Here is a 25,012-nt window from a genome sequence, read left to right on the forward strand (position 1 = left end):
TATAATAAGTTTATCAAAACCATCAGGTTTCAGTCACGTCAGTTTGATTAAACCTATTAGATCCGATTTTAGTACTGCTACAAAGACCGAAGTTTACATTTGACCCTGACACAACTCTCTGCTCTCTGGATGTATGACAAACGTTAGGCTGTGTACAGCCAACCTGATATTAGATGATGAATGGCTAAGAAAAAAAAGGAGGAGACACATGACACACTACCTGGAGAGAAAAGAGCAAAAATGACAGTTTGCAAGCGAATCTCCTCTGCAATGTTTTTCTCTGAATCGTGACTAGCCTGGAGCTGAGCTGAGCTGAGCTGAGCTGAGCTGAGCGAAGAAAGACTGACATTGAAGCTGGAGGCGCGGTCAAAGCCCAGGCACAATTTCAGGTGCATGCAACGGACCTGCTTTACAATGTGGAGAGTCCAAGCATTTGATGATTGTGTTTCCTTCCACGCCGGATACGTAGAACTTGACTACCGCAGCTAAACAACAAAACTTGTGATTATAAATAAGAAATGTGTTGGCTCTCAATCTGATTGGCAGGTGATCTTTGGAAAAATTCAAAGCCTGTGAACGAAATGGATCAAAATGTCGAATTGCGGTGTGTCATTTTTTATAACATTGACACATAACAACCAGGATCTGCATTTTACTCAGCCATATTTGCGATTGTAGGTAGATAGCGTGTGAAGGTGTATTAATATTAACAAGAATTGCTTTCTATAAAAAGAATACATCTATTTGAGGAAAAAAAATTACAATTATGTCCGTTTTTGACTTCTTGCAATGTCTGACTGAGCGGTTAATGCCACTGAATTTTCATGTGAACGGGCTTAACAAGAATGCGTACTCCTACTCCATGCATAATTCATAAAAGCTCTCATGCGTTGTCTACTTTTACAGCCATACTTGATTGACGGCAAAGAGAGAGGTGGGCAATTCATTGGTACTGAACGACTCACACGACATTTTGATTTTTATTTCCAAATTGCTTCTGAAATGTTCAAATTCATTTGATGGCATTTTTAGCCAAATGCGCAAAGTGTTTTTAGGAAAGTAATTTATTTATAGATAACAAAATCAGAAATAATGTTTCCATTAAGAGTCCAGACATTCACTTCCAGGTACTTATTTATACTTTTTTTTCCCTCCAAATATTTTCAAATACTAGGAGTGTCAAAAAATGGCCGGCATTAAATTATCGACAAAATATGACATTTTTACCGCTAAAAATGCCTAGATAAGTGGGCTATCCCTAAAATTATTTTTAATACTGCTAAAAATGGCTAAATAAATGGGCTATCCCCGTAAATGCCACAACAAAGTTGTTAGTAGCACCCATACAGCGTTCTGCCACTTTTGCAAAAAAATAAATGAATTAAAAAAAAACACACACAATTTATCTCATTCTCATTTCTTCAATTTTTAAAATGGCGAGTAATCGAATGAAACCCAACGATCGCCCGACCCCATTTCGCTGCTTTCAAGTCTGCTATTTTCAAGTATCCAGCAACACGGGCCGCAGCGTCTCGAGCGTCGTCAGAAAAAGCTAAACCAACAAGGTAATCCTCGCTCGTCAAATACAAAAAACGCGCAAGGATGGAAAGGAAGCAAATATATGCAAAGTTGACATCGCGAGCCGTGCTCGGATTTGAAACGCGTTTGCCGAGCGACAGTCCGCTGTGACCAATGCGGACTGGATGGCTGCGCCGTGCTGGGTTTACGCTTTGCTCGCTATTGATTAATAACACAAACCGGTCCAATTTCAAGGGTGAATACAAGCTTTGCAATTCTTTGTCCAAAGGTCTCCCAGAGCCAAAACGAGTGCGCGTATGCATGTTTGCTCTTCCATGCACTCGCAGAGTGTAAGGTAATCTCCCTTGAGCCCCGCAGCGTTACAAGCTTCACTTCCACGCTGCTATCTTTTCGTCTCTTTTCTTTCGGAGGCTGACAAAGAAAATCCCATTGCAGAGAGACAGCATGTCCACTTTGTACTTGTTAGCGCAAACATCTTTTCCAGGTAGGCTCATCCATGAAACATGATGTTTCGACGGCACCTTAAGTATCGACGGGATGAGTCATGAAAGGGAAGGCGAAACCGATTTTCCCGTTGAGGAATCTCGCACACAACTTGGTGTGTGACCGATAAAGAAGCGTGCTTCGTGAAGCCCAAGCGCAATCATAATTTTTATGTAATATTCATTAGATGTAAATTGTCACACGAGGAGCAGGGTTTGGTCCCAGAAGACACGAAAGTGCCAAAAGTAGAAAGTCTTTTACATAGAAATCCAGAGAGCATGGAAAACAGGATGGAGAAGACTAGACTCGGAAACTAAACTTGCAAAACCGACTTGGAAAGTAGACTAGAAAAAAAACACTAATAAGACTACTTCATTTGACAGTTTGAGATCTTGACATTCAAACTGTCAGACACCAATCCTGTATGACATAAAAAAAAAAAATCAAGAAACAGACCACCAATGTAACAGTAAATATACAGTAGGAGCTACCCCCCCGCCCCAATTCTGCATAATTACAATCTGTGAAATCATAGTAAATGTGAAACCTGTGAAACCTAGTATGCTAAAAATAAAGGCATTCTATTTTACTCTATTCTATTCACCAATTTTTTGACACGTCATAAATCTCAGCTCCCGAGTGTCCTATTTCAAAGCTTTCCCTTTGGCGTGAAATACCTGAGATGTAAAGATCAAGATTCAAGAGTTTGGCATGCGTAGTCATACTACAAAATGAAATTCTTATTCAGTCCGCTTCCCCGAGCAGACTGCAGTCCATAATCGAGAAAATAATAAAGTAGGCAATAAAACAAAAACAAACAAACAGTAATGGAGCAATAAGGGCAGTAATAATGAACCACTAATTAATGAATAAATAATAAGACCAAAGAATTGGACAAAAATACTGCCCCGATCCATGACAAAGGTGATCAAAATGTAAATATGTCAACAGGAGCAAATACTATGCGCATGTTTTCAGTTGGATTTCAAAATTTTTCGATAAATTGTCACCTTGAACCTTGCTTTACCGGCGGATTGCCCCCTGGTGGCTATTAACAACAACAACAACAAAAATAATGCAGAAAAGCCACATTGGACTAAAGGCCGAAGGTCTTGAATCACGAGAAAAAAATTGCGGCTACTGGTGTGAAATTTAAGGTAAATTGAAGCAGGTTAATAAGATGATGAATATTTACTCAGGAACCGAGACAAGAGCCAAATATTGAAGAAAGCACAGCAGTGGAGAAACGGCTCATGGATTGATTGTTTTTTTGAGGTGAACCCCCAATTTTTTCGATAAATTGTCACCTTGAACAGATAAACACGTTTGTTTTTCCGGCGGATTGCCCCCTGGTGGCTAGCAACAACAACAACAAAAATAATGCAGAAAAGCCACATTGGACTAAAGGCCGAAGGTCTCAAATCATGAGAAAAAAATTGCGGCTTCTCGTGTGAAATTTAAGGTAAATTGAAGCAGGTTAATAAGATGATGAATATTTACTCAGGAACCGAGACAAGAGCCAAATATTGAAGACAGCACAGCGGTGGACAAACGCGTCCTTTGAGGTGCTCCCCCACGTTTGCTCGGGGACACAAAGCCGCCAACAGATTGAGGATCAGACAATGAAAGCGGCTGGCGTTTGAGTGGGAGAAACAAGTCGGTGGCATGGAAGTGACGTGGCGTCAATGTTAAATGAGCGTCAATTCATTACACCCCAGCACTCCTGAGGGACATCTTCCACTTACTGCCCAATAAATGAAGTCACTCTTTTTTTTTTTTTTTTTTTTCTCCAGCCGATGCTAAGTAATACAGCGGGGCTCTTTTAATGCTTCTCCGTCTTGGCCCTTCTATTTATAAGCGGCGCTCCTATTAGCGGCACTGCCGGAAAAGTCGGAGCAGTGAGGGGAAAGGTTGCCGTGACAACGGCCGGCGATGCAATTAGCGCAGCTTGCATCATACGGTTGGGGAGTTCAAACTTTCCGGCTTGCGCACAGGTGGCTTGGAAGATCACTTAACAAACAGTCAACTTACACTCCCTCTGCATTTTCGCGCCGACGTACGATTCGTTTGCAGCATCGGACCAATATTTCAATCATAAATTGCTGTATTTTAATGTAAACGTTTTGGATCCGTAGACCTGATCGCCGCATGGAGGGTTAGGGTTAAGGTTAACGTGTTGTGGATCAAGAGGGTAGAAAAATACTTGTAAAAAGTTTGGAAACACCCTCTAATTCAAACTTTTATTATTATTTAAAAAAACACCCGAGGTGAAAACTAACCCGCATTTTCCGGACTATAAGGCGCACTGGTAAATAAGCCGCAGCAGCGAAATACATAAAATAGCACAAAGACTCGAATCGATTATAAACGTGATGATTAAATGAGATTACTGCTTGTTACCCATGTAAAAACACAGTAAATATTGAGTTTTACAAGTCATTTCATTTTTTAAAAACATAATTCATATCTATCAAATCATAGAAATCCACGTCTCCTATTAAAATAGTGAAATATTGATATTTTTCAATAAAAAAAGGGTCGGAAAGGTTTTTCACCCTTGAAAAAAAAAATCTTCATTAAGAAACGACATTTTTCTCGATGTTAATGTATGTATTTATATACATTTATGCTGGTTTGATGACGTGATAAATATGCAACAATAAAGAATTGATACTTTTCACAGCGCTGTAAAACGGTCTCAAACCAAGACGAGTTAACATGTCAGTTTGAGTCATTCTGTCATGGGCCACTGATAAATGCACAGCGGGCCGCAAATGGCCCCCGGGCCATGCTTTGGACACCGGTCATTTATGTTATACTGTATTCAGGGCTAAACGTTTGATATATTTAATTAGCCCCAGTTTTCACTATTCAGATGAGGACTCAACATTGGAATGTCTTCCACTTAAGCAATTTCACCAGCATACCTTGACAACAACATCTGCTTTTTCCTCAGCTAACGCGATCCCATTTAGCAAACAATGGACCCTATTTTGTGCAAGCATAGGCTGTACAAGCAAATTTGGGAAAATGACAAGTCATCTACGAGATGGCCCAGACCGAGGAAACGACGTTATCTTCATTAGTAGAAAATAAATAAATAAATAAATAAATATATATATATATATCTATATATTTTTCTTGTTATGCTCTTATGTATTTTTAAAAAGGAAGCCAGAGGTGCCTTTCCCCATGCTGAGGTTTTTTTTTTTTTTTTCCTATTGTTGCTCATGCTCTGCATACTCTGCTCTATTTGAAGGCTCCCTTGGCTAATGCTATTTCTTTTCTTTTAATGATGTCCCACCGGCATGGAGTGCATCTGAACACATCAGACAAAGAAACAAGGCGTGTATGAAAACATATGGCACGTCATTATGTCTAAAGATAATCACATGACAAGATTTTTGTTTATTTTATTTTATGATATTCCAGACATTGTTGCTACCTAATTAGGTTTTTGTTGATGTTTTTTTTTTCCCAAGTGAATAGCTAAAGAAGTGTCTAAAATGGATGGTCCTACATCAAATAAGTCATAAATACAAATAAATAAATAAATATTTGCAGGTAATTTTTATTCTCATCATTTCCTGGTGTTAAAAAAATGTTTTGAAATTGAATGCGGAACAATATCCTGGAATATATTGCTAGAATAAAGAGGACACATAACTTGTAGGCTAGCACCCTGCAGAAAACAAGAAATAAGATCAAATAGTTACCCAAGCAAATATCCGACAGCTATATCAATCTCTTACCCTCTTTCTTTTTTATTTTTTATTTATTTTTTTTTTTAGTCTTGCAAGCTAGCAGCTGCTGCATCTTAATAAATCAGCTGTGAAATATGACAGGTGTTGACAGAAAAGAACATCTGCTTATTCACACTTAGCCTTCAACTTTTGCATAATTGAATGCGCACCTTTTCTTTCGGTGCGCCGCGCGTAACCCGTAGCTTCTATTCTATGTGCCTTATAATCTGATGCGCCTTATAGTGAAGAAAATACGGTAATGAAGTTTAATTTACTTATCAGATTGTTTTGTTGACATTCCCTTCAGCACAGCCCCATCTAGACGATGCATAACACAACCCCAGCCACAACTTTAGCTTCTATTCTGTGCGCCTTATAATTCGGTGCACGTAGTGCTGAAAACTATTGTTAAACGTTGAGAAGCTGAAATTCCGAGCAGTTAGAAAAATGTGATTAAAAATATTTCAGACAACTCAATTATCAAAAAATAATCCACTTATTTTAGCATTTATTAGTTGTCGATGAACCAATCGTTACACCTCTGATTATAACAATACACAATTCTTCGACAGACAATTGAAATAATGCACACATGAGTTGTATCCTTACTAGCAGGGTTGGGCATAGTTTTGACGATCCCGCTCATGATTCCAGTTCTTTGATCCTGGTTCCTAACGAAGCTCGATAACTTGGAAGTTACTTGTGCTGCTCGATCGGATCCAATGAAAACGAAAGCGAGCTGGTGGAAAATATTTTTCAAGTGTATTGGCTCCCGTGTCTTTTTCGAAGCGTTATCAATAATGCAGCCGTGGATGACAGAACCCGATTCTGTCACCTCCTATCTCCTGCTCCAAGTCAGCGGCAGTTAGGCACACAAGTGATTTCTGCGGCTCTGCAATATGCATGAAGGAAGCCGGCGCCATTGCTGCCGGCACGCTGTTGGATTCAATTATTCAGCCAAGCCGGTATTATGAAGAGAAAGAGTGGCGCTTTGTTCACATCACTGAGTGTGACATCACTTCACGACGGCCCCTGATGAACTTTCTGCTGGAGAAAATGTATCGCCTCTCGCCTCGGCTATTCTATATATAAGTATAGAGTAAGCAAATATTAAAACAAGTAAATATTTCTCTGAACCCTTGAATTCCATTTGCAAGCATTTAGGAATTAAAACAGGATGCCGTTTTGAGCCTTAACATTTTTTGACAATAGCTATATATTGCTAGACTTTCATTTTTTTTTAAATACTTTTTTAGACGTGTCCAGATCAATGGCCCAAATCGGGACGAAATTGACACCAAGGGCGTAAAATTTCTTGAAAGATAAATCAAGATTTTTTTGGTTGGGCCGTATCAGCCAACCCTAATCTTTAAGTATTGAATGACTTTTTCACGATATTTTCAATACTTGAAGAACTTTGAATGGCGCGTTGGAAGAGTTCCCTGGCCTGACTCCCATCCAGTAGACGCTTGGCAGAGGGAAGCCACGCCATCAGAATTCTCCTCGAAAGGAGTTGGACTGGAACGGGGCCCTGCATGCTGGCTCCCGCATCGGGCATATCAGTTATTTTTTAAATTTTTATTTATTTATTTATTTCCCAGGAGTTTTTGGAGGAAGCCCAAATCAATAGCAGATGGCTGCAGGATGCATCTCACAAGCAACCCGGGCAGAGCTTGCACGGCGAGCCAGGAAGCGTCCGCGTTCCGAGATGAGAGAGGCAAGCCTCCTCCATATGGTCCTCATCTCCATGCCCCAGCACAACAAAGTGCACACGCACTCATTAGCGCTCAAGCTAGCCGGGAGAGGGAACGCTTCTAACTTGTGCATTAGTGCCACCATATGGGAAAGGAAGAATAAAGACACGGGCACCCTTCTGATGACTCCATTAAGAGGTGCACTTTGCAGGTAATGGAAATCGTCTTGCACACAATGTTTACACAACAACTCGGTAGACTAAGGCAAAGTATACACCAAATTTGTCAAATATATGGCCCGCGAGCCGGTTCCGGTCCGCAAATGAATTCGATCCCATCCGCCAGATGATTTTGTAATGTATAAAAATGAGCTGAGATTTTTTCAAGAATTGCAAAACTTGATTGTTTTAAGGTGTTTTACGCAGGCGCAACCGGCCACGGGAAAGTGGACACGGTCTGGCGGTACGCCGTCAGCAGCACCCCCACGATCGCAGATATGCTGGCATCCAGCTCAAAGGACCAAGAGTAGGAGTTATCAATAATAAGAGACCGGAAAAAAGCAAGACTGAGTCAAAAACGACCTTTTGCAAAAGAGGGAGAACGCATCAAGGTCTTCCAATGATCTCGGGATCTTCTCTTTGTTTAATTGCAAAGATTATCAAAAAGTTGGTTACAAGTTTCACAATAATTCCATATAAAGAATTGCTTGTATCTGTGTGTGTTGTACTGTTTTGGACAGTATTAAACAAAATTAATACATTTGAAGTTGTGATTTTAAAGGTATATACATATACTGCATATCATTGTTTTATTGGTCCCGCCCACTTCGGTATAGATTTTGGGGTGGTAAACGTCTCCAGTTTGCCATATTTGCCTAGGTTTTTTTTTGGGGGGGGGGGAGGGATTATAATGAAGGTCTGAAAAATTGACCAAAGTAGAGATTTGCCAAATTTTCCAGATCTGTGTTTGCATGTAGCCCTAACCCTAAGTAATCATATAATTAAGGTCCTAAATACTGAAGTATTAACATAATCAATTACCCTTAGGTTACTAAATTACTTAAATAATGGTTTAGGTGATGCAATACAAACATTACCAATTACTTTCGATACAAAAATACTGAACTAATCAATTACTATTGATCTACAGTAGTGTGCTGGAAGAAGAAGAAGACTGACAGGAAGTAATTGACCTCATAGCATCTAACAACTAATGGGACTTTTACAATGAAAAAGGAAACAGGATTCATTAAGTATGAAGAAAGCTCATTCCTTTTGTGTATCGAGTCCCCATCAAGGGGGGACGTGATGAAAACTGTGTTGTTACGGTCTGGATGACCTGTGGCTGGCCTAGTTGTGGAGGCACCTGCAATGAGTCCCATAATTCACCTCCCTTCTGTGCGCCTCTTCATTCAATTGCTTTGGGTCTCTGATCAATAGCCCCGACCAATGTGGCTACAAATCACTTCATTTTGTACGCCTCCACCCTCTCTTTCACCGACTTCTCCTCAGGGAAAATAAAAAGAGGTACCAGGGGGAAGCAGATGTGGAAAAAAAAAGAAAAACCATCGCTTCCTTAACTCATTCATCCCCAAGACGATTTTTTAAATGTTTTCTTTTTGTTTACTTTTTAAAATTCAAGTTCAAAAATGGTTGGCACTGGTAAGTTTGAAACTGATTATATGATCACTTTTGGATCTAAGGTAATCAATTACTTTAAAGTAATCAAAGTAATCGGTTGCATTAGTACTTTAGCATCTAAAGTAAATAATTACTTTAGTACTAAAGAAATTAGTTGTTTTCGAACCTAAAGTAATCAATTGTTTTAGAACTTTAGTAACCTAAAGTAATATATTGAACTAGTACTTTAGTTGTATAGGAACTTAAGTAATTGATTACCTTAGTACTTAAGTATTTTAGAACCTAAAGCATTTGATTTTGATTACCTTAGTACTTAAGTATTTTAGAATCTATAGTAATTGATTACATTAATACTCTAGTATCTAAAGTAATTGGTCATTTTAGTACTTTATTACCTAAAGTAAGCACTTATTTTGGTAATTTCATACCTAAAGCAATTAATGAATTCTTTAGAATCATACAGTACTCACTTTCAGTTTTAGTCCTTCACTTTATCACTTTTATATCCAAAATAATTGTTTATTTTAATACCTTCTCACAAAATGTGTTATTTCAGTAACTTGGTAACCTCGAGTAATCGATTATTGTAGTAGTTTTAGTTGCGATTGAAAATCAATTCCATTAGTAGTTAATTACCTAAAGTAATTGAACAATTCCGTGGTTAAGTCATTTCCTACCAGGTGTGATAAGAACCTCAATATTATATAATTAAGTACCTCATTAAGAAACTCATTGAATGTTTAGAAGCTTAAAAAAATCAATAAGAATATTAGAACTGATTTTCACAAGAAAAAGTCACTGTTTTCGCACTTTTATCTCGGACTATATTTCTTTATTAATAACCCTGAAAGTTGAATGTAGCATATAATTGCTTTTTCCCCAAAATCAAAGTACGACGTCGCCTGCGTATCCATCACTGTGAATTTATTCCCCGGGGTAACTTGAGGGGCTTCGGCGCACATCATTCACAAACGGGGAGAAAAAAAACACACATTTGGAGAGGATCGCTAACCGTAAGGGATAGAGAATGCGTGTCGTTTTAAATTTATTGGCAGTACAGAGTACACGCACTGCTGGCTTTAAGCGTAGTATTGGAGCATTGTGAGACGCCGCTGCGGAATTAATTGAGGATGACACAAAAGTATCTCCAAAAATGGCCATGCTTTTGTGCTTTTCATTAGCAAGCTGGGAGTGCTTGTTGGGATATTTTCTCGTTGGGGTGTGGAGAAAAAATGGACAAAAAGGATATAACTTGTGTGTAGTTTGTACTTGGGTGCAGAACGGTGGCGTGTTAGCAGCACTCAGATCGTTTGTCTTCATTTTCTTTCAGGAGCACTTAGCTCTAATCTGACCTGCAACATTCTGCTACCGCTATGTTAACCCATTCAATGCCAAAGACGTTTTTTAACGTTTAAATTCAGGCATTCAATCCATTTACTTATTTATGTTTTCATATTTTTAAATTGCTTGACTAAAAAGGTTCTGAAAAAATGACCGATGCTAATTGGTTTTACAACAAAAGTAATCAATTACTTTAGGTAATTAAGTGCTAAAACAATTGATAATTTTAGTACTTAAAACTTAAAGTAATCTAACCTTAAAGTAATTAACTAGTTTGGGTAATAATGTTCTCATTTATTTAAGGATGTGTAATTGATCCACTTCAGTACTAAGGTACTAAAAGTAATCAATTATTTTCGGTTAATCGGTACTACAGTAACTGACTAACACTTATGTACAATTAAGTAACTGATTACTAAGTAGAATCAAAATATGATTAATATCTAATTACCTAAGGTAGGTCAATAAAGTAATTACTTTAGGCAATTAAATACTAAAGTAACTGATAAATGCAGTATTTTATTACGTAACCTTTTCGAACCTTAGAGTAATTGATTAGTTAATTTTTTATTTTAAATCATTTTAATTTAAAGTACTTTAATTAAATACTAAAATATCCTTTACTACAAAAACCCATAAAATAACTGACATAGTACATAGAGTAATTGATTACTTTAGTGATTGATTTTCTCAAGTAATTGATTGCTTTAGTATCTAATTACATAAATGGGTGCCTAATGTAATTTTTTTTACTCAAGTACTAACGTAAACAATTACTATAAGTGCTTAACTAATTATTATTAGCCATTTTTGGACCTTCCTTTAACAAAACACTTGAATTAAATTAATTTAAAAATACATAAAAACGTATCTGGGATTGAATGCCTGGACACTTTAAAAGACGTAAAACGACGTCATTGGCAGCGAATGAGTTGACAGCTGTGCGTGGGCAGCCGCTCTAAGCTTGTGCTCACACGCTCGCTCGTGAGGACTTTTAGCAGGCGCAATCAGGGAGAACAAATACCTAACTGGTCGCAACTGTCATCATCTCCAACGCTGCTGCGGAAAACTGCCGGTAAATACCGCTGTGCACAGTCCATTGACATTCAGCAGAGGAGGAAACTTACAAAGTTAATAATGCAGGCCTTTTATAGACACTGTCAGAAAGTTATTATATCAATAAAATCTTTATAATATTGCTAGTGAAATTGCGATGCATCATACTGAGAAATGTTTGTGATATTTTGTCAAATCCGTGTTGCTGAATAAAGTAGGCAATTGGTAATACAGGGTATCCATAAAGTCTCTTGAGAATTCAAACAATTTATTACCGAGGCGGTTGTTTGGAAAATTGTTTATTATTCGTATCAAAAATTAGTGTTTCAATTGATGGAACGGAACCTCTATAAAAATGACTAATATTTAAAATAAGGCATCGTGTGAATCCTGGTTTAGTTGCTCATGTGTTTGTGTTATTAGTAGTTGACTGGGTGTCATATTCAAACATATGTATGCATAATTAATGCTGCATTATGTATTTTCTTTTGTTTTTTGTAACAAACTGTTAGGCTAGCCTGTGTGCAAAGTAGTGACATCCAGGTCAATTCTTTGCAAAGCTCACCCAATGATTGCTCATTAAAAATTAAGACTTGCTTTATTTTGAAAGGCAGGTCCGCAGAATGACAAGTCAAAACATTTAAGAACAGATATTTCAATATAAAGGGTAATAAATTTAGAAATAAATACTGGAATAAATAATGACTCAATTGTAATTTGTAAGTTACATATATATAAGTATATATATACATTATATATATATATATATATATATATATATATATATATATATATATATATATATATATATATATATATATATATATATATTAGCAAATCATAGCAACTGCATAGCAACTATTACAGCAATTAGCAAACTCTACACGGCCATTCACAGTTTTAAAAGTAACACATCACATAACGCAAATTAAAGAATCATAGTGACTGCATAGCAACTGCTACAACAACGAATACTCTTGTCACAGCCGTTCATAACAAAAAAGTAATGAATATCGAATGTATGACAAAATAAACCAAATACAAGAATCATAGCAACTGCAAAGTAACTGTTATAGCAATGAACAAACTTGTCACTGCCATTCACAGCAACAAAGGGAATAAATACCTAATGTATATGACGTAATAAAGCATATAAAAAATAATAATCGCAACTGCATAGCAACTATTCATAAATGTATTACAGATCCTTATTCATACGACATGGTAAAGCAAATTAAAGAACCATCACAAAGCATAGCAACTATTACTACAATCACAACAGTAAAGTAACACATATCCTTATTTATATGACATTGTAAAGCAAATGAAAGAATCATTGCAAATGCATAGCAACTATTACAACAAGGAACAAATGTCACAGACATTCACAGCAATACAAGTAATGAATATCCTATTTCATATGACATAGTAAAGCAAATTAAAGGATCAAAGCAATTGCATAGCCACTACAATAGCAAACTAGTCCCAATCATTAATAAATACAAGACGTGACATAGGTGATGAATACATAATAATGGCAAAGATGACAAATGCAGGACCATATTGACAAAGGTGATAGATACAGTATATTACCATAGCAACTGCATAGCAACTGCTCTAATACAGTTCTTTTCCCAAAGCGCTCCTTTTCACAAGGAAGTAATAAAAATAATAGACAAATGCATTTACTCTCGCAAAGAAACTCATTTTCAACGGTGCTAATCAGAAAGATTGTCTTTCAGAATTGGTTTCCCCGAGCAACAAGATTTTTTTTTTCTTTATTGTTCGCATATGCATTTTGTTGTTATTAGGCGCTGCTATTTGTCTTTGAATGTTCCTCTGTCTGTGGTTGTGCTTGTTAATTATCAACTTCCAATATGTCCCCCATGCTAAGGAATGCTTGAACACATGGCTGCTCTTCTGTTTGCAAATGATTCCACAAACAGATCCTGTTTGGGAGCGAGGATCAAGCCGTCAATCGATGAAACAAACTGTTTTTTTCTCCACTTTTCTCTGGACTCGAATTTCTTTGTGATGTAGCCTAACTAGTTCTTGTTTAAACACTTAGATTAAGTAAAAACAGCTAAACTAATAAACTGACAAGAGATTCCTATTTAGGTTCTTTTTCTGATTTTACTAAGGTCACTCTAGATGTTCCGTTTTTTTTTTCAGTCCAGATTGTGTATGTCATTCTCACGATCGTCATCGCAATTTGCACGGTAAACAAAAATTTCATATTCAAGTCCAACCTTCGAACTACTTCCTGCTTCCGTGTCGATGAATCATGGGAAATGAAGTCACACTATAGAGACTTACGTTTTCTGGCAAGTTATATTGTGCCAATTGATTTTTAAATTTACGAAGAAGGTTTTGCAAAAAAAAAAAAAAAAAAAAACAAGGGCTCGCATTCAATGGTCAATACGATCAATAGTTAAGTGGAGAAGCAAAAGAAAGCAAGTGCTGCATTCGCTCACGCTGTTGACTGGTGATGCGTTCAATGATCATTCACGCAGCGGGACATCTCAAACGTCAATGAAATACTAATTTAATGCAGCAAAGAGCAATACATGGTTTGCGAGAACGATGCAGGAAGCGCATTAACACATTTTATTATTTAGGATGTTCCCTCACCACTTCACGCTTCACTTTTTGCAGCTTCAGTGCTTTTTATTTGTTTTTTTTTCCAAAGACGGTCACACAAAACGCTCAGTCTTGTGGAATCTGAAGCAGTCTAGACCTTTTTAGACCCTTTTTCTTTTAATGAAACCACTGCTCGTCATTCTACATAAACAGAGTCATGGCATATCAGGCGGTTTTGGCAACGACTCTTCACGACTTTTTCAAGCGGTGCGTTGGTGGCTGTGAGTGATAGAGCATTGCGGAGACGTAAAAAAGCATGTGGGAATGACTGGGAGACAACGCATGCGCAGCCTGGCATTTAGCATTTGCTGAAGCATAGGTATCGAACTCCAGTCCTCAAGGGCCGGCATCCTGCATGTTTTCCGGTTTTCTTTCCCCAACACACCTGATTCAAATAATTAGCTCATTAGCAAGCTCCGCAGGAGCTTCAAAATGATCCCAATCATTTGAATCAGGTGTTTTTGAGGGAACAGGTTTGAAAACATGTAGGATACCGGCCCTCGAGGACTGGAGTTCCACACCTATGCTTTAGCGAATGCTAAATGCCAGGCAACCGCCGGTGACCAGTTTGTATAGCGATTACATTTGTTATAAATAGCTCCTGGTAAGAATTAATTACACATTTTATTTTCAACAAACTTGTCATGAAAATCCGGTCACCCGATCCTAAACATGACCTACTCGGCACACGTAAAACTTTTAACGCCGCGAACCGGTCTGAACAACGTGTGTGTGGTGACACTGACTGATCTCAATTGAAGCCACGCCGTCCTTCCTCGTTACAAAATGTAATACCAACAGCGGCCAGAGGAGGCGCCAAAAAACAAAAATCAAGCCAAACTAAGCACAAGTGAATGAACTGTTTAAGGATAAACCAAATCAGTTCCAAAGCATCGTTATTTCGGGCGCACCTCATGCGACCCAGTTGATCCAGGAACCGGGCCGGGGACCGGCGGTTGCGGACCCTCGAATTAAAACACACAAATAAACACAGCAGCGTGAAATAGAGAGTGGCTCATTTAGCGGCTGCCTTCCCTTTCCCCATTCAGCACGTTTTTTTGCTCCAGAGCTTATCTAGCATACCTTCCGTTGAGCAATTTATATGGAAAACACTTTTAACGTGCGGCAAAGTAGCCTGCAAACGAGACATCCGTTTAAAATACATGTCAGCAATGTTTCATCTATTAGAGTTGTTTTTTTTTTTTTTCTGGCTGAGTGATTCGGTACCTCCCGATGCCGAACATATGGCGACGCAGATAAATGTTGCTCATTGTCTCTACGGCGCCACGCTCGCTCTCCATGCTCGTCTCTTGCATAAAAGAGAAGCTAGCAGAAAAGGAAAGTAGTCATTTATAGATGACGGCGGATCGGTGCGCTTGGCGCCGATGACTCATCCCCAAAGCTGATTAGGACGCCGCATCCTCAACGAGACTCTTTTTGTACACCTGTAGTCAAATTCCTTGAACATATGTCCATGCCTTGTGGGACATCCTGGACTCCGCCTGAACTTTACCGTGCGATATCCCATTCCCAAGGAGCCGTTCAAACGGAACGCCACGCCTACCTCTGCGTGAACCTTTTGTTTCCTTCAACCATACGCGGCTTCTCTGACACGATTTGAACTGGCGGCGCTTCTTAAGCGTCACCTTCCCGATTCAAATTGCGAACGTAGCCTATTCAGTCGGCTTTGAATAGAGCAGCTAAATGGATGTGGCACATAACAAAAGGCAGTTGCGAAAGTGGGCACGCCGCGGAGAGCTGCGGCAACACGGCTTGCGTTTGTTTTGAACACGCTTTCCATCAAGTAAAAGATGTCCTAAAAGCAAACAAAGGGAGCGCAATATTGGATGGAAGCAAATGTGTTTTGTTAAAATTGTTGATGCCATTGAAAGTTATCTCTTACACGTTTAAAACGGGCTGGCAAACACGTTTTAGCTTGCGAGCTGCATTTATATAACATCAGGACAACAACTCTGGATTTACTAATCTTTTTTTAATACTACAAGAACATTACTATTAACCATAAAAGGTTATCATTGCTATGAATCATGAAAAGTTTCAAGATTTTCATTAATTGAAAAATGTCAGCCTATTTTTACTCTTTACATTACAAACGCATCTTACAGGCTGGATTAAAACTGTTTGCGGACCAGAACCGGCCCGCGGGCCGTATGTTTGACACCACTGCTTTACAGTGTACCAAGCTATTTTTTTTTTTTTTTTTTTTTACTAAAAGATACCATGTTGAACAAACTGTGACTTGTTTTTGGTGGGAGTTTTTAGTACTTTTCCCTGTTGCACTTACCAAACGTGACAGAAAAAAATGGGAAAAAAAAGAAAAAAAAAAGGGTAAGCTAAGGGTAACTAAATGCTAACATCTGATTATTTTTGCAAACTGAAAACTAAAGTTATTAAATATTTAACAATACAAATACTTTAGGAAATCAGCCTTTTATCTTATTTTTATGGTATTACTCTTATGGCTGATAAACTCTATCATTATAAGCCTCTAAATAATCCAGCCTTGCTCCAGCACTGTCCCGCCCATAGTGGCATCTGATTGGTTAGCCCTGCAAATAGAGGAAACTGCCTTGTCTTGAATCCCTGCTAGCCCTCTAGGCAAACCTACACAAACTCATCCCTGCCTCCTTGACTATCCATCTATATCAGCCCATTAAAAAAATTAAAAAACACACACACATATATCAGTCAATCTCTAATAAATAAATAAATGAATAAATATCATGCGACGGTTTATTGAAAAAAAACCCAAGAAGGCGCCTATTTCATCTGGTAATGACAGGAACAAGGAGAAAGCGGTAAGTGCTATACTGATGCGTGTGCGTTGAGTGTTTTGCCATGGCAAAGGGAAGCTGAGTGGCCTTGAAACAAAGATTGTATCACATTTGCTTTGCGTTTAATGGAGTGCCAGAACGCATTAAATAGAATCGTTTATGTACTAAATATAGGCCGGATCGTATGAAGGGATTAGTTGGCTACGGATGTTTGAATATCTGTGTGATGAAGACGAGTCTTGGTTAAAGAATTACACCAACTACAGGGAAAACACTACTGTGTGAGTTGTGTCAGCAAACAAAATATCTACTGTAGCCGATCACCGACTGTATTTACCCAAAGCCATTGATTCACCGCATCGGTTTTGTCCATCAGATCCATTAACTCAAATATCCCATTAAAAGTTATACATTTACTCAGTCAGCCATCTTGATTCCATCTATTCAGGGTCAAAGATTTTGTAGTGATGGTGGACAATGGTGGCGAACACACACACAAAAAAAACACTAAAAGGCTTACAAGGGCCAGGGAAAATTCAACAAATAAAATTCAAGTGCCAAGGAAAGAAACTACTCACCGTTAAAGGAACTATGAGATGACAAGGCTTACATGACAACCAAGAGCAACAATCAACCAACAACTAAACCATGAAACTAAATACAAGCAAACTGATGAGACAATCAGAAACACCTGGATGAGACATGAATGGTGGGAGGGAGCTGATTGCTTGGTACAAGTGACCATCTATCCATCCATGCAGTCATTAGCCAATCCATCCATCCATCCATCCATCCATATGTTAGCCACATCCGTCTATCCAACCATCCATCCATTTGTCCATCACCGGTATATCATTCATCCATCCAAATATGAGCCATTTCCATTCATCCATGCATCCAAATATTAGCCTGTCCATCATCCATCCGGATATTAGCCATATCTACCATCCATCCATTAGCTATATCCATCCATCAGAAATGCCCATCCATCCATCCATCCATCCATCCATCCATCCAAGTCCATCCATCCAAATATTAGCCTATCCAACATCCATCCAGATATTAGCAATATCCATCCATACAAATATCAGAAATGTTCATTTCCATCCATTAGCCATTTCCATCCATCCATCATCCAAATATTAGCTAAATCACCATTCATTCAGATATTAGAAAAGTAAATCCATCCACCCATCCATCCATCCTGATTTTAGTCATTTTCTTCCATCATACGCCCATTCATCCATTAGCTATTCATCCATCTGAATATCTATATCCATCCATCATCCATCATCCATCCATCCATCCTGATTTTAGCCATTTTCTTCCATCATACGCCCATTCATCCATTAGCTATTCATCCATCTGAATATCTATATCCATCCATCCATCGATCCCTCCATCCATCCATCTATTAATTAGCTGTACATTTTGCTCCAACATATCATAGTTGTTTGCAGTGGGAGATTTGTTGAACGGCTCCAATTTGACAGCTACATGAAGGGCCTCCTGGTTTTACTCCTTGCAATTCCGTTCTATTGCAAGTAAAGCTATTTTGATGTCTTCATCGAGTGGTGTTTTTCTCCAAACGTCTATTGGATGAACCCGACATTAGCCATCCATCCATCACATGTTTATACGGCCGTCACTTCAATATCATCGACGCGGGAAATCCAGCCGCCCGTTTCAAATCAGTACATCTACTTAACCATTGAAGATCAATCCATGAAATCCATTGATTGGCCAGTTGAATCCATCCTCCATCCTGACCATCCACTGACCGTGCATTCACCTGCCATCACTTAATCCGTCACTGGTGATCTATACACGCTCATCCCACTTATCCCTCTTCCGCATTAGCATCCATCAATGGAAGCACAATTTCTTCCGCCATTTTTACACTAGCTGGAGTGTGTATATGTACATTAGCGTACACAAACACACAAAACACCAAGAACAGGTGCGAGCTGAATACGTGGGAGACGCTATGAAGCTTTTGCGTATGTGAGTGTGTACTGGGTATAAAAGCGCCAAGGCCAATGGAAAGGGCAGCATGAATAGTGCATTAGGATGGGCGGGGTCAGGTTCCTCAATGTCCGTAACCTCTCAGCAGATGATCTCCAGCTGGTTTGGGACATTGGCGAATGCGTGTCGTCCTTTCCTAGCGGAGACCCTTCCATATTCATGTTTCACCCATAACCGGAGTATTGGGTGTCATACGAGGCCGTTTATATCTTCGAAACGGGGATGGAAATTAGAGGTGACGCTCGGGTCGGAAATCTGACCTTTGACCCTCCGTGAGAGCGAGCATGGAGGTTTTGTTCGATTTAAGAGCGTAGATAGAAGCTCTGCGCAATAACTTGAACGCTGAAGATTCGTGAGGTGAATGGATCACATTTCTTTCTCCAGTAAGTCTGCTGATGAATGGATGAACGGACACAAATCGCAATCCTTCCTATTTCTCATCTGTGTCTCACACCGAATAGTATTTAATAAGAGTCCAGGCAGGCAGGTAAACAGCTTCGACCCGTCTCTTCCTTGGCAGAAATGAGAGCAATCCGAAGCGGGTCAGGGTTGATGCCTTCGTCAGTGATGGAAAATATACACAGGATATTAAAGCAATGGCAGAAGCGCGAGAAAAGATTTTCAAATTGTCAACTTTGGATGCACTCCAGGCTGTTTCTACTGCGTTAATGCTGAAGGACAATCAATAGTTGTTTTGCTTTGTTTGTTTCAGTCGTGGTGTTAACGATTAACTGTGGGTGGAAAAATGGCTTTTTTTTGGAATGATGTCAAGGCAAAACGGCTCGAATTTGACGTATTGCTTCATACATTCACACAATTGGTAAAAATGAAGTATTTTTTTTATGGATGGCAACAAGAACTCATCACTTTATCTAGATTATTGAGTGTCAGATGGCATTTTCCCCTTGCCTTTCTGAAGGCTAATAACTTTTTAAAAATTTTCTTGTGGTATTACGATTCTTGGTATGGTAGATTGTTCCATTAGTTTCTGAGTGACTTGATCCACTTTTCTACACAGCTTTTTTTTCATTTGAGTCATGAGTGAGCTGGAGTCAATTACATTACCCTTGACAGTAAACTGCTGGGTTTTAACCTTGAGTTTTAAAGGGAAAGTCAACACAAACATTTTCTTTTGAATAAAATCTTCCACTACCCCCCACGGGTCTATAAACAGCATCCGGATTAACATGGGTTTTATAGAATATAAACTACGCAGCATATTCCGTTCATTTTCATCCCTCTCAGGGTCCAGCATTTTGCCACTTGCTGTGGACTGAAGATGACATCACAGTTTTTCAGAGAACAGGTAACGTCCGATTGATGACATAACGGACAAAACGTTTGTATGTTCGTTGATAACTCCAAACTAAATTCTGTGACGTAAACCTGGTTTTGTGAAAACACATTACAAATACATGAAGAGCTTTGTGTATCGCTGTGAAGAAACTTTGGGGAGGTGAACTTCCCCTGTGTGCTGACTTTGAGCTAGCTAGTTAAAGGGATGACGGCGTCGTCACAATAAACCCACACAAAAGCTGTCTTAGTCCTTCGAACCGCGACGACGTCTCCATATTTGCAACCTCCTTCCGATTCACGCGGGTTCTCCGAGCCGGCTCTTCACAAGGTTTCAATTCCGGCCCAAATGGCCCAAAGTGAAGCGCTCTATTTGTTTTCATATGCTCGGGGTGAAATATAGCACCACTTTCTCACCGCACCGTATATAATATTATTCTCTCATGCATAAACACACCCATAGAGTTCTTTCTTCACTTTTCTTTGACACCTTACTGTTTTATTATTAATCTTCGCACGGATACTCTCCGCACTCAGAACTCCTCCGGTTTCCAAATCTAAACACACGCGCGCAAAATCACACACTCGCATACACACTCCGGCTTCAATAATTGATACGTTTCCCAGCTCTCTCGCTAAAAATAGCCTGATCATCTTTGCCTTATTCAGGATGCCTTCCTTTGCACAAAGTTCCAAATTCATCCCGCGCAGAGTGAAATAATGCACACCCACGTGCATCACACACAGTAACACAATAATCCTTGCCGTGGCGGTGCGAGGGATACAAGTCCCGAGGACAGGAATACTAATAACAAAATGTTTCCCAAGCAGACCCGGCTCCTGTTGAGCCCTCGGGCAGGAGCGCCAGCACGCATCAACCCACCCAAACACTCACATGCAGCCAATCAGACGCAATATTGGCTTATGCAACGCACGGGCAATCCTTCATAATCCATCAACATCCTTGAGCCGCTGTCCGCAGAGCTTTCATAATTACTGGCAAAAAGCTCAACTTGTACTTGGACTTGTACTAAACACCGAGAGGTGGGCGGAATTTGTATTCGGACGCTTTCGCTCGGAGCCGTGCCGAAAAGCCGGGGGGAATTTTTTTAGAGGACGGACTTTTGTTTTCAAATTAGTGAAGGTGAGGGGTACTGTTATGATAGCTTTTGGATTAAAGGCGTTCCTTCTACGAAGACGTTTTGTGCACAGGAAAATCAAGACTGAAGTCGTTGTTTTTACCCTCGTTCTCGTCCGATCCGTGGATTTTTAGATCAAAACAAAAGCATTGAAAGAAGACACCAGGGAGCTGAAATTTCACCCGGATGGTGACAACATGTCCAAGTTCAACATGGCGCGACCGCATCGTTATTACACTCTACCATCAAAAACGAGAATGATGTGAAAGAAAACTATCCAAAAATTGTCAAAATACCACACAAGGGTTGACGAACTTCTTCCCAGAAGGGAAAAAAATAAATTACATTTACCTTTTACTAAGGATCATGCGCGGTCCAGAACAAACAGATCAACGAAAAAATGCTGATGAAAAGTGGGCTTGCGAAAGGCTATCGACATCATTGTAGTATGTGTTGGGCTATGTCCATTGGCAAAACTGGATTTAGCCCAGTATAGGTTAAGTAGGGATGGGCTATAAACCAAATTAATATTGAAATGAATCGTCATTTAAGCAAAAAATCAAAGATTTGGAAATGAGCTACAGGAGAAGAATGCTGGATGGGTGAGTACAATGTTTACAATCGCTACTAACTACTTCATTGAGCCATTTAAAGTGATAGTCCATTTATTTAGCTATTTCCAGGAGTAAAATGTTCAAATTGTCCATGCTTAATTTAATTTAAAAAAAAAAACAGTTTCAAATAATACTTAAGAAAATCATTTCATTTTGACCAAAAATGACATCTAATTTGCTGAATGCTCAGCAAACAACCAGTCAATCACAGCTCATCTCATGGATGTCACATGACCAATAGGCGAGCCGCGATTGGACGTAATCCGAGCCTTGAGCTCATGCACTGTCATTTTCTGTGGACAGCAAGAGGCAACATGTCTTGAAAGGCATTAATCGTGCAAGAAAAATACCATATTTTTTAAACTATAAGACTTTTTACCCAATAATTGAGCCCTTCGGTTTATAGGCTCATGCACTTTATCTGTGTGGTTTCCCTTGGTTAGGTGGCTTTCAGTTGAGGCTTATAGCCTTGAAAAAAAAACAAAAACGATAAATGGTCTTGATAAACTAAGACTTGTCGTCTTACTCCTCCTTTTCATTCTAAATTGACCAACACCTGTATTTTCTTTGTTTTCCTTTTATAATCGAATTAAACAAACAATTAAAATGAGACGAAAATGAGTGTCTTACCGTTGAAGAAAAATTGCATTTTACCAAGAAATCCGCTGGGCTGTACAAATAAATAAAGTGATCACAAGTAAACCGCAAGGAAAGCTCACAAGAATTTCAACTTTCCGTATGTACGGAAACACCGTGGCCGATGCATTGCGTCAATCTTTCCAAATCACTTTTATCTTGCCCAGTCTGTACTTATGCTTCGTGCTTATCCTCATTGTGTCCTAGCTATACTGCGACGGTCCATTTTTATGCTATCTGATCCAAACAGTTTTTCGACTTGTCCCACTTTGTCCAATAAAGCAATTCCGGGCTGACGCTCAGTGGTTACAGCCAAATGTATCTTTGGCAAATCCTCCTCTTCTTCTTTTTTTTTTTTTTTCTATACGATGTGCACTTTAGCCTAAAACATCTCTTGAATAAGAATGCAGTAATGCAGTCGGATTTTAATCCCCTCTAATGGGCCGCATGTCATCTTGGCGAGTGTCTCCGCTGACTTCTTTCCTTGCTCATTAAAACTCAACCAAACTAAAACACTGAAAAAATAACGGTGGCGTTTTGACTGCGGCTCTGACCTTGACCATTTAGTCTACTCACCGTTTACTTGTTGGAAATTTAATGAAGGAACTAGGACCATACAAGAGTTTCGATCAGTAGTAGGGCTAGGGGATAGTGGCCAAAATAAAATCTCACAATTTCTTTCATAATTTTGGACCATCACAGTTTTTATTGATTGATAAAAAAAAAATATTAAACCCCCTTTTTGCTTAGCACAGAATCAGCTCGACTTTAGCCTAGCACATCAATGCAAAGCACCCACAGCGTTTGAAGCCAAAAACATTTAAATGTTTGATTTATGTAAAAAAAAAAAAGATACCCAGACAAAAATAATTATTTCCATTTGACCTAGGAGAAACAAGCACAATTCAAATGCCATAAAATGGCGTCAAGTGAATCTACTGTCAGATTTCTTCCTGAGAAAGTTTTAAAAATGTATTGTTTTCTGTCTGCCTGTGCAAAAATCCCACTGATTCGGAGTGAGTGCCCATGCCTGCGGTAACCAGGGTAAAGGGTCAGATCAGTACACCTTTTCTTATTTGTTTAGTGAAAAAGTGAATAACTATGCAGCACTCGTGGTCCCTGAGTTGGGACCAGCAATCCTCCCGTCATTCAGAGTTGAGAGAAGAACAAGGTTGCATTTTTTTTTTGGCAGTCTAGTGTGTATTGCGTTCTCCACAAATTTACTCAATTAGAAAACACACACTCTTTTCACCAGAGGTCTCAAACATTTGTCTGCAAAAAAAAAAAAAACAAATAACTGGGTAAGCGTGACTAGAATGGCTGTTGATTGTTGCACCTATGCATGGAAATGTTGTGTTTAGTCGGTCTGAAAATTCATCCGTTTCCAGTCGACGTGACAATGTAGTAGTTTTACAATCGCATTCTCATCAAATTAGCAAGCGACCGGCAAAAAAAACAGCTAGGTCTCATGAAAATTAAACAGGGGGAAAAAAACTCCAACTTTCAACGTCAAAATAAGAATCTTGTTACTGGAGTTTCGGCGATGTGGTGACAGGAAGCAGCTGTAGCGAAATTGGAGTCTCCTGACACCAGTAGCTAATGTCACAGCTAATAAATCACAAGTGGAAGCTCTCACACTGTTATTGTGCTCACAGTGTGTGTGTATGCCTGTGTGTGCATCATCTGTCCAGGAAGTTGGAGCAACAATAATCTAGACATACCACCTGGACAAGCGCATACCTCCGCCAAGGCTGCTCCCACAATATTACAGACTACAAATGTATCTGAACTGAGGTCACCATGGCAACAAGAGAGATAGCATGGCTTCTTTTTACAAACCTGGGCAGCATCAACACATTTTGCTGTCACTTCTTACTATAGCTTTAAAGTTCATTTACTAATATATATATATATATATATATATATATATATATATATATATATATATATATATATGTATATATATATATATATATATATATATATATATATATATATATATATATATATATATATATATATATATATATATATATAAATATATATATAATTTTCGATCACGACTGATCACGACTGCCACGATCAATTGAGCTGATCCTCGCCAATTAACATTTAAAAAGCCGGCTTCACTCCACGTCAAATCAAGCATTTGGTCATCCTACCATCTGGGGGCAATGTTTCCCACATGTTTACTTGACAAAAGTTTTTGCTTTTTTCACCCTATTGTATTATTTACCAATGTGAAATGGCATTGAGTTTCTCACCTGTTTCCTAATACATGCAGTGCTAGTTGTCAATTGAGACCCATTTTGAAAAATCCGACTGGCAAAAAATTGAAATAAATTCGGTTTGAAATGAACGAAAAGTACATTTT

The 25,012-nt window shown here is 38.8% G+C and overlaps 1 protein-coding gene and 1 long non-coding RNA gene across 6 annotated transcripts in view; one reads left to right on the forward strand and one right to left on the reverse strand.

Annotated features, from left to right (window-relative positions):
* The window catches only part of agrn (agrin), a 294,106-nt gene that overhangs the window by 160,215 nt on the left and 108,879 nt on the right, over positions 1–25,012 (reverse strand). The gene's annotated exons all lie outside the window — the stretch shown is intronic.
* LOC148428352 (uncharacterized) lies at positions 1,455–8,057 on the forward strand. The gene is made up of 3 exons (XR_015868047.1): positions 1,455–1,565; positions 7,367–7,670; positions 7,872–8,057. It is a non-coding gene; the product is annotated as an uncharacterized LOC148428352 (long non-coding RNA).

Source organism: Hippichthys cyanospilos, chromosome 2, assembly GCF_059441005.1.
Source record: "Hippichthys cyanospilos isolate Australia breed blue-spotted pipefish chromosome 2, RoL_Hcya_1.0, whole genome shotgun sequence".
Taxonomy (NCBI): Eukaryota; Metazoa; Chordata; class Actinopteri; order Syngnathiformes; family Syngnathidae; genus Hippichthys; species Hippichthys cyanospilos.